We start from the raw sequence: 13,795 nt of genomic DNA, 5'->3' as shown, positions 1-13,795 counted from the left end.
ACACACACACACACACACACACACACACACACACACACACACACACACAGGGGTAATGCCACTTGAGGAGGAAAGCAGACTGGCGCATTGCCTTTCCACGTCACAGAAGGCCAAAGACAGACGGAAAACTGCTAGAAGCTAAGACAGAAGCAAGGCACACATCCTACCACATTCTTCCCAAGGTCTTCATCAGAAGGAACCAACCCTGAAAACTTGCTTTCTACTTCTAAAAACTGGGGTTAAGACCATACCATTTCTGTTGTTAAACTGCCAGTTTGGGCTGCTTTGCTGTGGGCAGCCCTAACAATCGAATGTAGCCATTGATCTATAGAAACTCAGAATACATACTAGTAGGTCTGAAAATTCTTTTCAAGAATTCCCTCTTATATCTCTTTTGTATCTTCTCCATAACTGACTGTCTTGTACCAAAAATGCATATATCTGTTTCCTTAAAGCCTAGACTGTAAGCCGCTCAAAGGCAGGAACACCACCTCCATTCTTGGATTCCTGTCCCTGGCTCATGGGACACCTCACTGCACAGAGGAGGGCCCTCAATAGGCCTTTGTTAAAGTCAATAGCTTCTGGGCTGGATGTCTCATAGCATTTTACCAGCTGGGCTCTTTGCCTGGTGGGGTAATAAAACAGAGGCTATGTTTTCTTGGAGGGAGGTCCTTTTACCTAAAAGATTTATTCTGCAATCCACTGTGGAAGGGGACCTTTGAAAATACTTTGAAAAAGTAAAATAATTACTTTATAACAAAATGTTGATATTCAAAATTATATTTTATCTTATTTCCGTGTAAAATGCTTTTAGATGTGCATTATCCATAAAATTTGATATTTAAGGGAAAATAACAGTTTAAATTCATAAACACATTCATTCTCAACCTGTAATTTCCTTTTCTTCCCCCGTGCTCTCCACCAAATAAACCTTCCCTGTAATAATCCCTTATCTCTCTCTCTCCTTTCCCAAATAGTCTGCTCTGGCTGACTATAGATAAGTGAATGCTATAAAACACATTTTGAAAAAAATGAAAGGCCCTGGGTCTTCTCATTGATATCTCTAACATGCAGTGGCTTTCTGAGTGCTATTTCTCCCACAAATAAATTATAAGCAAAAAGCAAATTGCATCAAAATAAATCTATTGGTGAGTTTTCAGTGCCAAGGTAAAACTAGTCTTTGGCTTCTGACTTCCCTGTTAAAAGGTCTGTGAACTCCATTTTTCCTGAACCTGTAATAACTGTCCCCTAATCCTTACCTTTAACCCCAGTTTTTATCACTTAGGATTCACTGTTCATTGGCAAAGTCACATTCTACCAGCAAGACATGTGACTCGAAATGATAAAATGTTATTTCCTTGGCAATGGGGAAAATCTGACCCTGCGTTTTATAGGAATCTTTGAGTGTTTGACCTGTTTTGATAGTGTGGGAAGTCTAATCCTCTGGAACCATTTCAAACTTGCCACCCACATGAACATCCAGGCCCAATTTGATACCCAACCCTCCCCAGGTTGGTCTAACAGATCTCCATCTTCCCCAGTCAGGTAAGATGTAAGTTAAAGGAAACTAACTCCTTTGCCCTAGATTTTAGGGGTATCCCACTATGATCTATAAGCATCATCTACAAAGTCAGCTGTTTGCACAGCTATTCAGGCTGATCATTTTGTAGCATTGGCACAACTCATGCCCATGTTAAAACTGTCCCATTGGGGCTGTCCTGAGGCAGGCTGGGTATCAAACAGCCCAGGTTTCTGGACTTAAGGCGGTGGTCCTCTACTCTGGCCATACAGAAGAAATACCTGGGAATCCTTTCATGCACACCTACAACTGAACTCCACCTCAGAGTAGGAGATCTGAATTTCTAGCACTTAGACTGTAGATTGATATCTGTTCAAATCCACCTAAGGCAGCCAAGACACAGGAAAAGGAGCACACACACACACATACACACACAAAGGCAAAATTGATGTTTGTTATTTTATTTCATCCAACATATGTAAAATAGTATCATTGCAACATGGAATCCTTATAAAAATATGGATATTATACACACACACACACACACACACACACACACACACACACACATATATATATATATGTATACATTTATATTTTGGTACCAAGTCTTTGAAATCCGGTGTGTATTTGACCCTTACAGCTCCTCTCATTTTAGGTTAGCCACATTTCATGTGCTCAACGGACTCACACAGCTAGTGGTTACATCAGACAGTGTAGGTCAAGAGGTAGACCACAGGAATCTGTTCCCGAGCTCCTTCCCTAATTATTTATGTGAATTCGGGTAATTTTATTGAACCTATTTGTGACTCAGTTTTTAAAGTGAAAAAGTGGCAATGATGATAATACCTCCCTCACTGGGGTACTGGAAGATTAAAGGAAATACTTTGTATAATGTATTTACTGAACCCAGTGTCTGCCTCACTGAAGGTACTTATAGAATTGATGTGGTTTCTATTTTTATTATTATTGATGTTGTTGCTATGATTTTAGTATATTATGATAGAGATTACTGATAAAATCCACAGAGAAAGCTGGGTTTGAGAGGTAGCATTTAAGCCATTCGAAAACAAGCGATTTCTCCAAGTCCTCATGTGGAAAAATAAACAGGATAATTAAAATAGTCATTGTAGTCAAGCTCATTGGCTACAGAAACAGAGATATATTGAAGTTCCTTGAGTTAAAATAATGATGATACATGTGCTTGATCTTTTATCAAATTTGTGTGATAACATTCAATTTAATTCATTTCATTTTATTTTTTAATTTTTTTAAAGAGAGAGTGTGTGGGAGTGGGGGTAGGGGGAAAAAGGGCAGAGGGAGAGAAATTCTTTTAAAAAAGGAAAGATTTTTATTTACTTATTTATTTGAAAGAGAGAAAGAGAGAACGTGTGAGCCGGGAGGAGAATAGCAGAGGTAGAGGGAGAGGCAGATTCCGTGCTGAGCAGGGAGCCTAGTATGGGACTTGACCCCTCGACCCTGGGTTCATGACCTGAGCCAAAGGCAGACGCTTAACTGACTGAGCTACCCCGATGCCTGAGAGAGTCTTAAGCAGGCTCCACACCCAGTGCAAAGCACCATGTGGGGCTGGATCTCACACCCCTAAGATCATGACCTGAGCCAAACCAAGAGCTGGATGCTTAACCCACTGAGTCACCCAGATGCCATTGATCTAATTAATTTTAAATTTGGCTTCTGAAAATTTCATTGAAAGGGTAGATATATACAAACAGGGCTGGCAATAAAATAGCATGATTGAGCCTTCCGCTTTCCACACTTTGCTACTTCCGCCCCTCCACTGCCTGCTTTGGGAACCTACCATCATCCACTGGCTTCCTCTATTTGCTTGCAGTTTTTAGCACCCTAGAAGTCTAGCTTGTTCGTGCTCTTGGGTTGGCCACAGCTCTTACTCCATCTAAGAATATCCTTTTACTTTCTGACCCTGTTGCTAAGTGTCCTCATCTTTTATTTTTACAAAATTCAAATGCTAGTCCTTTAAAATAAAATTCACATCAAAGTGTAACACATATATAAAAATGCATAATTGGGGTGCCTGTGTGTCTCAGTCAGTTAAGTGTTGGACTGGTGATTTTAGTTCAGGTCATGATCTCGGGGTCATGAGCTTGAGCCCCTCACCAAGCTGTGTGCTCAGTGGGGAGTCTGCTTGAGATTCTCTCTCTTCCTCTCTCCCTCTCCCCCACTCACACTCTCTGTCTTTAAAATAAATAAATTTTTTAAAATGCATACTTCATCAATTTACAGCATTAGGAAGTTTTACAAATGAACACGCCTAGATAAACACCCAGATCAAGAAAGGGAACATGACAAGTACTGGAGAAGAAACCCATACGTGCTTTCCTAACACCAACTGCCTTGTCTACAATGTAACCACTAACCTGATTTCTAACACCGAATTTCAGCTGTACTTATTTCTGGACTTTATATGAGTGGAGTCATATTATGTGTAAAATCTACCTTTTGTTTTTCAGTTATTACGTTAGTGAGATTTAATCATGCCCTTGCATGCAGGAATGGCTCTATTATTATTTGTTAACCTGCTTTTGAAAATTTTCAGTAGGGGCTCCTAAGTGGTTCAGTAGGTTGGGCATCTCACTCTTGGTTTCAGCTCAGAACATGATCTCAGGATTGTGAGATGGAGCCCCATGGCAGGGTCAGTACAGTCTGCTTGGATTCTCTCTCCCCCTCTTCCCCTTGCCCATCTCATGCTCTCACTTTAAAAACAAAAACACTTAGGGACGCCTGGGTGGATCAGTTGGTTGGATGACTGCCTTCGGCTCAGGTCGTGATCCTGGAGTCCAGGGATCGAGTCCCGCATCGGACTCCCAGCTCCATGGGGAGTCTGCTTCTCCCTCTGACCTTCTCCTCATTCATGCTCTCTCTCACTGTCTCTCTCTCAAGTAAATAAATAAAATCTTAAAAAACAAAAACAAAAACAAAAAACACTTAAAATAAAGTCAAAATCATGGGCATTTTTTCATGTTCATGCCCACAGGTCTATCTCATCCTTTTTAGTGGCTGTGGGGTGTTCTATATCATGGTGAAGTCCTATGGACATTTATACTTTTTCCAATTTTGTCTAATTACAATCAATGCTATAATGAACAGCCTTGTGTACTCCTAGTGACTGGGCTTGAAAGAGCCTATAGATCAACTATATGGTGTATAGAGAGGATTGTGAGGAAGGAAAGGAAAGTCAGAGGAAAGAAATGAAAGAATATGCCTGTGGATAACTGGGGTGTCTAGCAGATGCTGTTCTTCCCCATTCAAATATTTGGGGTTTCTCAGTCTGACAACTCTCCAAATCTTATCAATAAACCTCACCTACTAAAACAGTACCAGTCAGTTTTTTCAAGGAATAGAGAGGTCTAACTGACAAACATACTGTTTTATTCAGTGACAGCAGATACCCTCGGATGTCCTTAATTCACACATATGAATGAAAAATCCTGATTCACTAAGGCCTATCAAAAAAAGAAAAACATAAAACAAACAAACAAAAAACCCATAATGATAAGTTCCCAGAGTGGAAGATGAAGTATTAACATTACTTAGTCTTTAAGATAGACATTACAAGTACTTAACACACACACACACACACACCCCAAAAACCAACACTGACTGGTTTTACAGACCCACTGTGATTTCCAGCATTTAACATTGGAAACCACAGTGCACTAAAAAGTTCTTAAGCTCTAATCTAAGAAAGACTTGGGTCAGGTGAACTTTTCATCATTTCAAAATGTGACCTTTTCATCTCATTTCTTTTAGACCAAGGGCAGTAGGAGTAATTATTAATACATGATAACCTTACACTGCAGTTAGTAAACTCCTTTCTTCCCAGACAAGAGAAACAAGTTACCTTCCAGCAATCAAGGAAATTTGTTTCTGACTCGGTAGTGATACTAACAAGGATTTAGTGACAAGTGTACTTAGGAGGTGTGAGCTACAGGACCCAAGGAGAGGACAGGGTAGGTACTAAGAGTTAAGAACAATGATGGTTAAACTGAGGCAGAAGTTTACTTGCCACTTTAAGAATTAGGATACTTGCGTGCTCGCTTCGGCAGCACATATACTAAAATTGGAACGATACAGAGAAGATTAGCATGGCCCCTGCGCAAGAAAAAAAAAAAAAAAAAAAAAAAAGAATTAGGATACTTGCCACTTTAAGAATTAGTACAAGCAAAGAACCTCTGAAAGATATATCCAGAAGCAAAATAAACCACACCCTTATGGGAAGTGATTCTAGCATCTGATTATAGCTGAATTAAATGGAATTTTAAGGTCTCTAGAGAATCCACCAGTCTCTGTGATGTCTGTGCATATAACCTTCAATAAAAGTATGTGGAGCATTTAGACTTATTCTATGTCCTATAGCTATACCATAGGGGCAGCTCTTGTCTTATAACAGTGCTTGTCTGTCTCTTCCACATGCCCATTCATGTTCAGCATCAGTCGCTGTAATGACCATGTCTTTTGTCTTCTATTTCTGATGCTTTGACATCTGAACCTTGCTGATGCTGACAGAGTTTCCTCCTAGTGTTAGTCAATTTTGTAGATAGTAAGCAACTCACTCATGAACATGATTTTCAAATACAAATTAGCTAATCCAAAGCTCACACCCCCAACCACTACCTTTATTGGCCTCTCACACTTTGGACCACTGTCCACCTGCCTTCATCATCCCAGGGCCAGGGACAAGCAAATAGGGACAGCCCCTCTACCCAGAGCCTGCTAAAATTATTCAAACTAGACAATTCTAGGTCTGCTTATACTATTTCACCCATTGCTTCCTGTGAGACCACCATAAATGCTCTTCCCCACAGTTTCTCTTTCTCTTTTGCCTCCTGACCAACGTTGGTACTCCCCCTTGGGGCCTCCCATAGCACGGTGTTACCCACTTCTTGGGAACTGTAACAAACTATCTTTCTAATGAGTTGTTTCATAATCTGGTGGTCTTACAATATCTCACATTTTCTATTAATACACTATTTTGGACAGTGGCTATTCAGATCAGTGTTCTAAAAGGATCATGTATCATGCTAAGATACTATAAACATTTTAAATTTATTGAAACTTTGCTTTTATAAATTAAAAAAATGCTGCTTAGATGCATCTAATAGAGTAACCACTACCCATTTAAATAATTCAGAAAAATATCATCTCTAAACAGGATTAAAATTTAAGATTGAAAGAAATTTACCATCTATGTTTATTGGATTTTCTCCTGTATCCCACATCAGACACTGCTCTAGATGTATACTTTGGCTATAAAGATAAACAAGGTAGAATTCCACAAATCCTTTAATCTAGGAGGTGAGATGGAAATATAAAAATAAATATGAAACTGTGGTGTTTCAGAGCTATGGGCAGAGTGACATCAGCAAGATGAGTAGTCCACACTACCCAAAGCAATCTACAGATTTGATGTGATCCCTATCAAAAATCCAATGGCATTTTTTACACAAATAGAGAAAGAATCTTATTTTCATTGTTGTTGCCAGAGACATTTATGAGATAAAGTTATAGAGAAGATAGACAACATAGGTATTTCAACTCAAGCTATTGTCATGGCACAAAGAAGTATCTGAAATCATTCCCAGTAGGCTATCAATACTAAGTGTTCATTTCATATTCTCTTAAACATATATAATTGCTTACATCATTAGAATGGAATTGAATAATACATCTAATTCTTTCCAGAAAAGCTAGTCCATCTGGAACAGGATATGAGTATGGGAACTTAATCTAGAGACAGGGGTGGAAATAGTGCAAAACTGACTCCAGGACTATTCTCCATGGATGGCAGGGGGAATATAAAACATGATTTGTAGGGCCAAAGTTGGGATTACAAAGCAAGCAGGCTGTCCTCCTAACTCAATTCCAAACAGTAGCTATAGAGAGGGAAAACAAGATAGTGGCCACAGAATGGGAACAGTGGCAGGGTAGGTGAAGGAACAGAAGGCAGGAGGTGAAACCAGCCACAGGAGATTTGGGGATAGCCCTGCAGTCTTGCCCGTGGGCAGAGTGGGAGCTAAGACTATAAAGAGATGGGGGCAGATGTCCAGCTATAGATCCTGCAAGCAGGATAAAATACAATCATTTTTATCTTCACTTTAGAGATAAAGAATCTGAACTTCAAATGCAACAAATTAAAAGTAACAGTCATGTATGCTCTCTCTATTCCTGATTTCCTCTTTCCCTACTCTCTAGGAAGCTGAAGGGGAAACCATGCATCCTCTCTTCAACACCCAAAAGCCCACTGAAAGGACTCCTGTGAGAACCAAAACTAAGCAAAAGTAGAAACGTAAACCAAGAATGTCTTTCATTGAAAGAAAAAAACAAAAACCTAACAAGTAGTCTTGGCCCACAATGAGCACAAAATCAAATAGAAGAGGCAATGTATGTTTGAAAGTGTACTAAAAGAAGTCTCAAGAGAGAAATGGAAGCTAGCTATGGAAAGTGAGGACATAGAAAGCTTCTATTTAATGTTTAATGACCCTGTGGCAAGCACTCTGAGGAACACATAATTAGCTTCTTTCTGCCCGCGCTCAGAGGTCTGGAGAATGCAAGGGACTTTCCCGAGGTTACGAAGCTAGAAGGTGAAATGTAGAACCATAAAACCAACCCAATTGTGTCTGGCACCAAAGTTCAAGCATGTCTTGCTTCCTTATCTGTTCCATTCACGTTTATTTCCCCCCAAAGTCAGGCATGGTAAGTACCTCAAAAATAAGTCTGTTTTATAAAATAAAGGATGGATGAATACATAAAGACAAGTCACTAAGATTCATAGCCCCACCCATGGAACAGATGTGGGATAGGAAAGGGAAATAGAAGATCAGGCACAGCTTCAAAATTTTTAGTCTGAATGAAAATGGGATGCGATTGCCATTCCAGGAGGAGAAAAACAAACCAGTGTGGGGAGGGGATGTGAGGGTGGTGGTGCTCATCTGCCATGGTCTGGGCTTGTATGAACCAATGTCTTTTCTTTGATCTTTGCCTTGTATACACTGTTCCACGTCTGCTTCCAGTTCATCCTCCTCACCTCCAGGTAACTATAAAACGTTATTCCTTCTGCCTACAATGTCCTCTTTGCATCATCTCTCATGTCACCCATCCAACTAGTACATCATTTAGATCTCGGGTTTTGACAAGGAGGAAGCTTTCCCTTACCTCCTACCCCCGACAAATTTCATGGGTGAGGCAATGGAGGAATCTCCCCGGGTCCATTATCACATTGCATTGCAATCCCGCTGGTAGTTATTTGTCTTCACTTTAATCTGCAAGCTCTTTCCGCTTTGCTGATTGTTTCTTTTTCTTTTTAAGATCTTATTTATTTATTTGACAGACAGATCAAAAGTAGGCAGAGAGGCAGGCAGAGAGAGAGGAGGAAGCAGGCTCCCCACCAAGCAGAGAGCCTGATGCGGGGCTCGATCCCAGGACCCTGGGATCATGACCTAAGCTGAAGGTAGAGGCTTTAACCCACTGAGCCACCCAGGTGCCCCTGATTGTTTCATTTTTATTTTGCTCTTGTTTTGTGTTGTTCCAGAAAATCCGGAAAAATAACACAATGCGAACGTACCCAGTTTGGAGTCTGAACTGGCATATATAACAGACGGTCAGGAATTCTGAGAAATCAGGACTGTGTATTCTTCAACCTATAGGCAACATTCTCAATCAAGTTCCTTAGAAGGACTCAGCAAAGGCAGATCACTCAACCCCATTACTAGGTGTGGTCAGATCCAAACACACTCACAGTGTCTTTACAGAAGTATTACCCTGGAGTTCTTAGTGTTCCTGAACTTTATTCTTGGATGGATGACTGTTAAAATGTTCTGTTAATTAAATATCCCTTCTTACACTTTGTTAACACTGGTAAGCACAGTAGGTGTGTCATGACCTAGCCTAGTCCATGTAACCACCATTAACCTGGACTATGGCAAGGAAATCGCTATACATAAGGAAACAAAAGAAAAAAAGACACAGAATCTAAGAATAATGCTGAAGGGATAGAAGGACACTCTCTTCTTTTTTTCCTTCAATGTCCCTGCCACTCACACAGTTGACTACCTTCAGAAAATGTTCACACCGTGATATTTCGGGATGAAACCAGCAATTAGGAAAAATCTCAGACTACTGGGAAGCTTATGCTCGCGAGGAAGAGATGTGCAGCAATTACATATCTCCTGTTGCTATCTATGGGTTGAGCCAGCTCAGAGAGGAGGTCCACACCTGCTGAAATACATCAAAACCTTCTCTTTGTCTTACGCCCAGCTAAGATCCATTTCTGTTAGAATCAAATACTGCACACATCACTGATGACAGCAAGTGTACAGTCACCAAAGAAGAAAGGAAAACTTGTAAAGAAGAATAATTTTTGGAAGACTTAGAATAAGTAGATCGCAGCTGGAATAAAATTCATCCAGTAAAGAACCCCAGAGGCACTGTTCACAGACCTACCATCTGGGAAAAATCTCATACCTCGGGATTGCTTTAAGGTTTGTTTTCTGAAAGGTAAAAGGGTACTAGCATGCCCCCAGTATCTAGAAATGACAGCCGGGTTTTAGATAGAGTGGCTTAAGAAACAACTCCCTTTTTGGAGAGAACAGAGTTAAGAGAGTTGTCAATAGGAGAATATACTATATTTCCTATATTCCCACACCCTACTCCTGCCATTATCATTCAAGCATCTTACAGGGTTGGCAGGAGAGAATATTATAATTCTGATTTTCAGCAAAATGTCTGTGCCTAAGCAGATATGCATGCTTGTGTGACAGAAGTGCCATTCTCATCATTTCTAGGAGAAAACACTCCATTTTATAATGCTAAAAATTTCCCCCAAATGCATGCATTTGTTGATGATTCTGAGGCATCAATTCTCTTTTAGGCAATGTATGTTTTGTCTCCACTTAAGAGACCCTGTGAAGCTTCGCAACAGAGGAACCCCCATGCAATTCCGTGAAATAAGTCATTCTCAGGACTCCTGAGCTCGGTGATACGGCTGACAAGGAAATGTAGAAGTGTGAAATGAGCAGGGGTATGAGGGGGCTGTGGCGCTGCAGGGATGCACTGGGAAAAATCAGGGGTCAGCAAAATATAGCCCACAGACCAAATACACCTGGCCAGTCTGTTTTTGTAAAAATAGATTACGGGAACAAAGCCATGTCCATTTGTTGATGTATTGTCTGTGGCTCCTTTTGTACTAAAATGGCAGAGTTGCATGGCTACAGCATAGAACGCTAAGCCCAAATATTTACTCTTTGACCTTTTCTAGGAAAAAATGTGCTGATCCCTGGAGAAGCAAAAAGAAATTCAGGGAATAAAAATTACTTCGTCATAAGAGGTACAATAAAAATTTAAATAATGTTTTAAATGAGTATTTGTAAGATTGCTTTAAAATTTCTCAAACAGCCCCATAAATTGTCACAAGAATAATTTTAGTTCATTTACTGTGCTGGGCAAACATGGAGGCTGCCAGCCCACAGAAGCCAGCTTCAGCGTCTGCTCACCGACAAGGCCAATATGGCTTCTGTGACTAAAGCTCAGGGACTCAGTGTCTAAGGCAAGAGCCTTGAGGTCCAGGGAAGGCATGTGAACAGCAGCAGCTAGAGATCTCATGAGCTATTCAGGTACTGAGGCGTTGGGAAACTAAGGTCTTTGCCAGAAAACTCAGAAACCAGAAGGAGAATGGAGGTCAGTTTGAAGTGGGGGCAAAATAGAAAAGACAAAGAAAGTAAGGGCCAAAGAGACCAAGGACAGGGGAGTCATGTTAAATGAAGGTCCAGTTCAAAGGGAGAGCTACCTAGAATTCTTCAGAAGTTATGAGAGAAGTATTTTCTGACCACTAGAGCCACACCTTAGTGTTATCCCAGACTCTAAGAAAGAAAACTCTCAAGGCAAAATCCTTGTGAATTTTCATTTCTTATTTCTCGCTTATTGCACTAATCAATGCCCCTGCGATTTTAAAAAATTTTATTTTTAAGTAGGCTCCACACCCAGCAGAGAGCCCAACTCAGGGCCTGAACTCACACCCCTAGATCAAGACCTGAGCTGAGATCAAGAACCTGACACTTACCTGACTAAGCCACCCAGGCGCCCCTCCCCAGGGTTTTCTTTATTTTCATTTGTTTTTCTGTCTCTCTGTTTGTTTTAATCAAAAAGAGTTTGACGCACGGAGATTGAAATGGGAACAACTTTGTATCAGGAAATAATTACTGGACTCACAAACTATATTCAGGGCAAAATGGCTTGTCCTAAAATATATAAAGGAAAGCAGAGAATGATTTCAGGGGTGCGATACTTCATGGCCACATAAGCTCCTATCACTTTTTAACAAGCTTTTGTTTCTTTGTTTACCAGAATGTTCCATTAGGTGTTTAGAGCCCATAGACCTCAGCTACAAAGCTAGCTGGTGCAATTTGGTTGCATTATAGTACATTAGAGTGAATACTATACTTGAAATATAAATGGATGAATGGCTTTTAGCTAGAATTTTTTTTAAAAATTTCTGCCTGAATGCTTGAATCCCTTGAAATGCTCTAGCAGCATGCTCTTGGGTGTCCTGCCACCATCAATATTTTTGTTGGCCTGGAGTGACTCCAAAAGGGGGCACATAGCAGCCCTCTCTCTGAGAAAGCCTAAGGCGATAGAACATATTCCCATTTCAAGCTGCTGGTTCTGCACCCATGGAGTTGCAAGTAGGTGCATTCTTACTGCTCTGACCAAGCAAGGTATGATTTCATTTTCTTAATGAGTCACAGACTGTGAATAACTGTACCCCCCTTTCCCAGCCATCAGCTGGAGCTGAACCCTATTTAGACTGGCAAGAAATAACAACTTTTGGCTCAGGAATCTTCTCATTTCTCCATTATTGGAACGTAGGAGGTTAGGAGGTGGCTTCAAAACTTGCTTGTGCATTGTCCCTATTTTATGTCTAGCTGTGCTCCTGTGAAAAGGCTCCCTGTCAACAATAGCAATGACCACTGTAACACGCATGTTTATTGAGCACTTACAATACAAAACCCTTTATAGGTACAAATTATTTTAGCCCTCTTCACAGTTCCGGGAGCATTATTAACCCTACTGGCAGCTGAAGGAATTGAAGCATAGAGAAACTAAATTATGCATTCAGGTTCAAATAAAAAATAAGTGATCACAGTCTGGCTCCAGAGTCCGTGCTTTTAAGATACTCATGCTACTGTCTAGAGGGAGAAGGAACTATACCACTGTAATTAGTAAATAAGTCTTTAATCAAACCAAAATAATGATGTAACAGTAGTGTGGGATGGTAAAAGAGGTCATACTCTGGAGTCAGGCAGACCTGGGTCTGAATACAAATCGTATCTTGGATTAGGCAAGGTAATACTAAAGAAATCCTTTGTCGTCTCCTAGCCCCAAGCCCTCATCTGTAAAATAGGGATTCTAAGGACTTTGACGCATGATTTCTGTGAACACAATAAAATAAAGGATGCAAAGTCCCCCCAAATAGTGTCCAATCACTCAAAAAGTAATACCTTTCTTCTTCATTTCTGCTCTGATGGAGCTCTTTTAACTGTATGCTTATAGAAGACCTCTTCTGTTCTCTCACACCTATCAAAAGAACCTCATTCTATACAGCTAAGAATTCCCTCTATACAGCTAAGAACACCTGAGGTGCTCATGACCATAGGAGCATCTTGGACCCATCACCATGGAGATTATTTTCAGGAAGCATAATCCTATCTTCCACACTGTCTTGAGTTAACGTGAAGAAGCTTAAAATATTTAAAATATTAATTATGCTACGGTAAGGCAGCTTTGAGTACTAGTGACCTGGAAGAAGGAAGGAATATTCTATGAATATTCTATTCAACCTAGAATTTTCTTTAAACTTTTTATTTTTTATAAACATATAATATATTTTTATCCCCAGGGGTACAGGTCTGTGAATCGCCAGGTTTACACACTTCACAGCACTCACCATAGCGCATACCCTCCCCAATGTCCATAACCCCAGCCCCTTCTCCCAATCCCCCTCCCCCCAGCAACCCTCAGTTGGTTTTGCGAGATTAAGAGTCTCTTATGGTTTGTCTCCCTCCCAATCCCATCTTGTTTCATTTATTCTTCTCCTACCCACTTAATCCCCCATGTTGCATCTCCACTACCTCATATCAGGGAGATCATATGATAGTTGTCTTTCTCTGATTGACTTATTTCGCTAAGCATGATACCCTCTAGTTCCATCCACGTCGTTGCAAATGGCAAGATTTCATTTCTTTC

General features: G+C 40.4%; 1 protein-coding gene and 1 non-coding gene across 6 annotated transcripts in view; one reads left to right on the top strand and one right to left on the bottom strand.

Annotated features, from left to right (window-relative positions):
- Positions 1-13,795, bottom strand: part of NRG3 (neuregulin 3) — a 1,046,954-nt gene that overhangs the window by 48,359 nt on the left and 984,800 nt on the right. The window lies entirely within an intron of this gene.
- On the top strand, positions 5,589-5,696 carry LOC132017007 (U6 spliceosomal RNA). The gene has a single exon (XR_009404095.1). It is a non-coding gene; the product is annotated as a U6 spliceosomal RNA (small nuclear RNA).

Source organism: Mustela nigripes, chromosome 4 (genome assembly GCF_022355385.1).
Source record: "Mustela nigripes isolate SB6536 chromosome 4, MUSNIG.SB6536, whole genome shotgun sequence".
NCBI classification, from domain to species: Eukaryota; Metazoa; Chordata; class Mammalia; order Carnivora; family Mustelidae; genus Mustela; species Mustela nigripes.
Note: the sequence above shows the minus strand (reverse complement) of the source record. Positions and strands in the feature narration are given on the sequence as shown.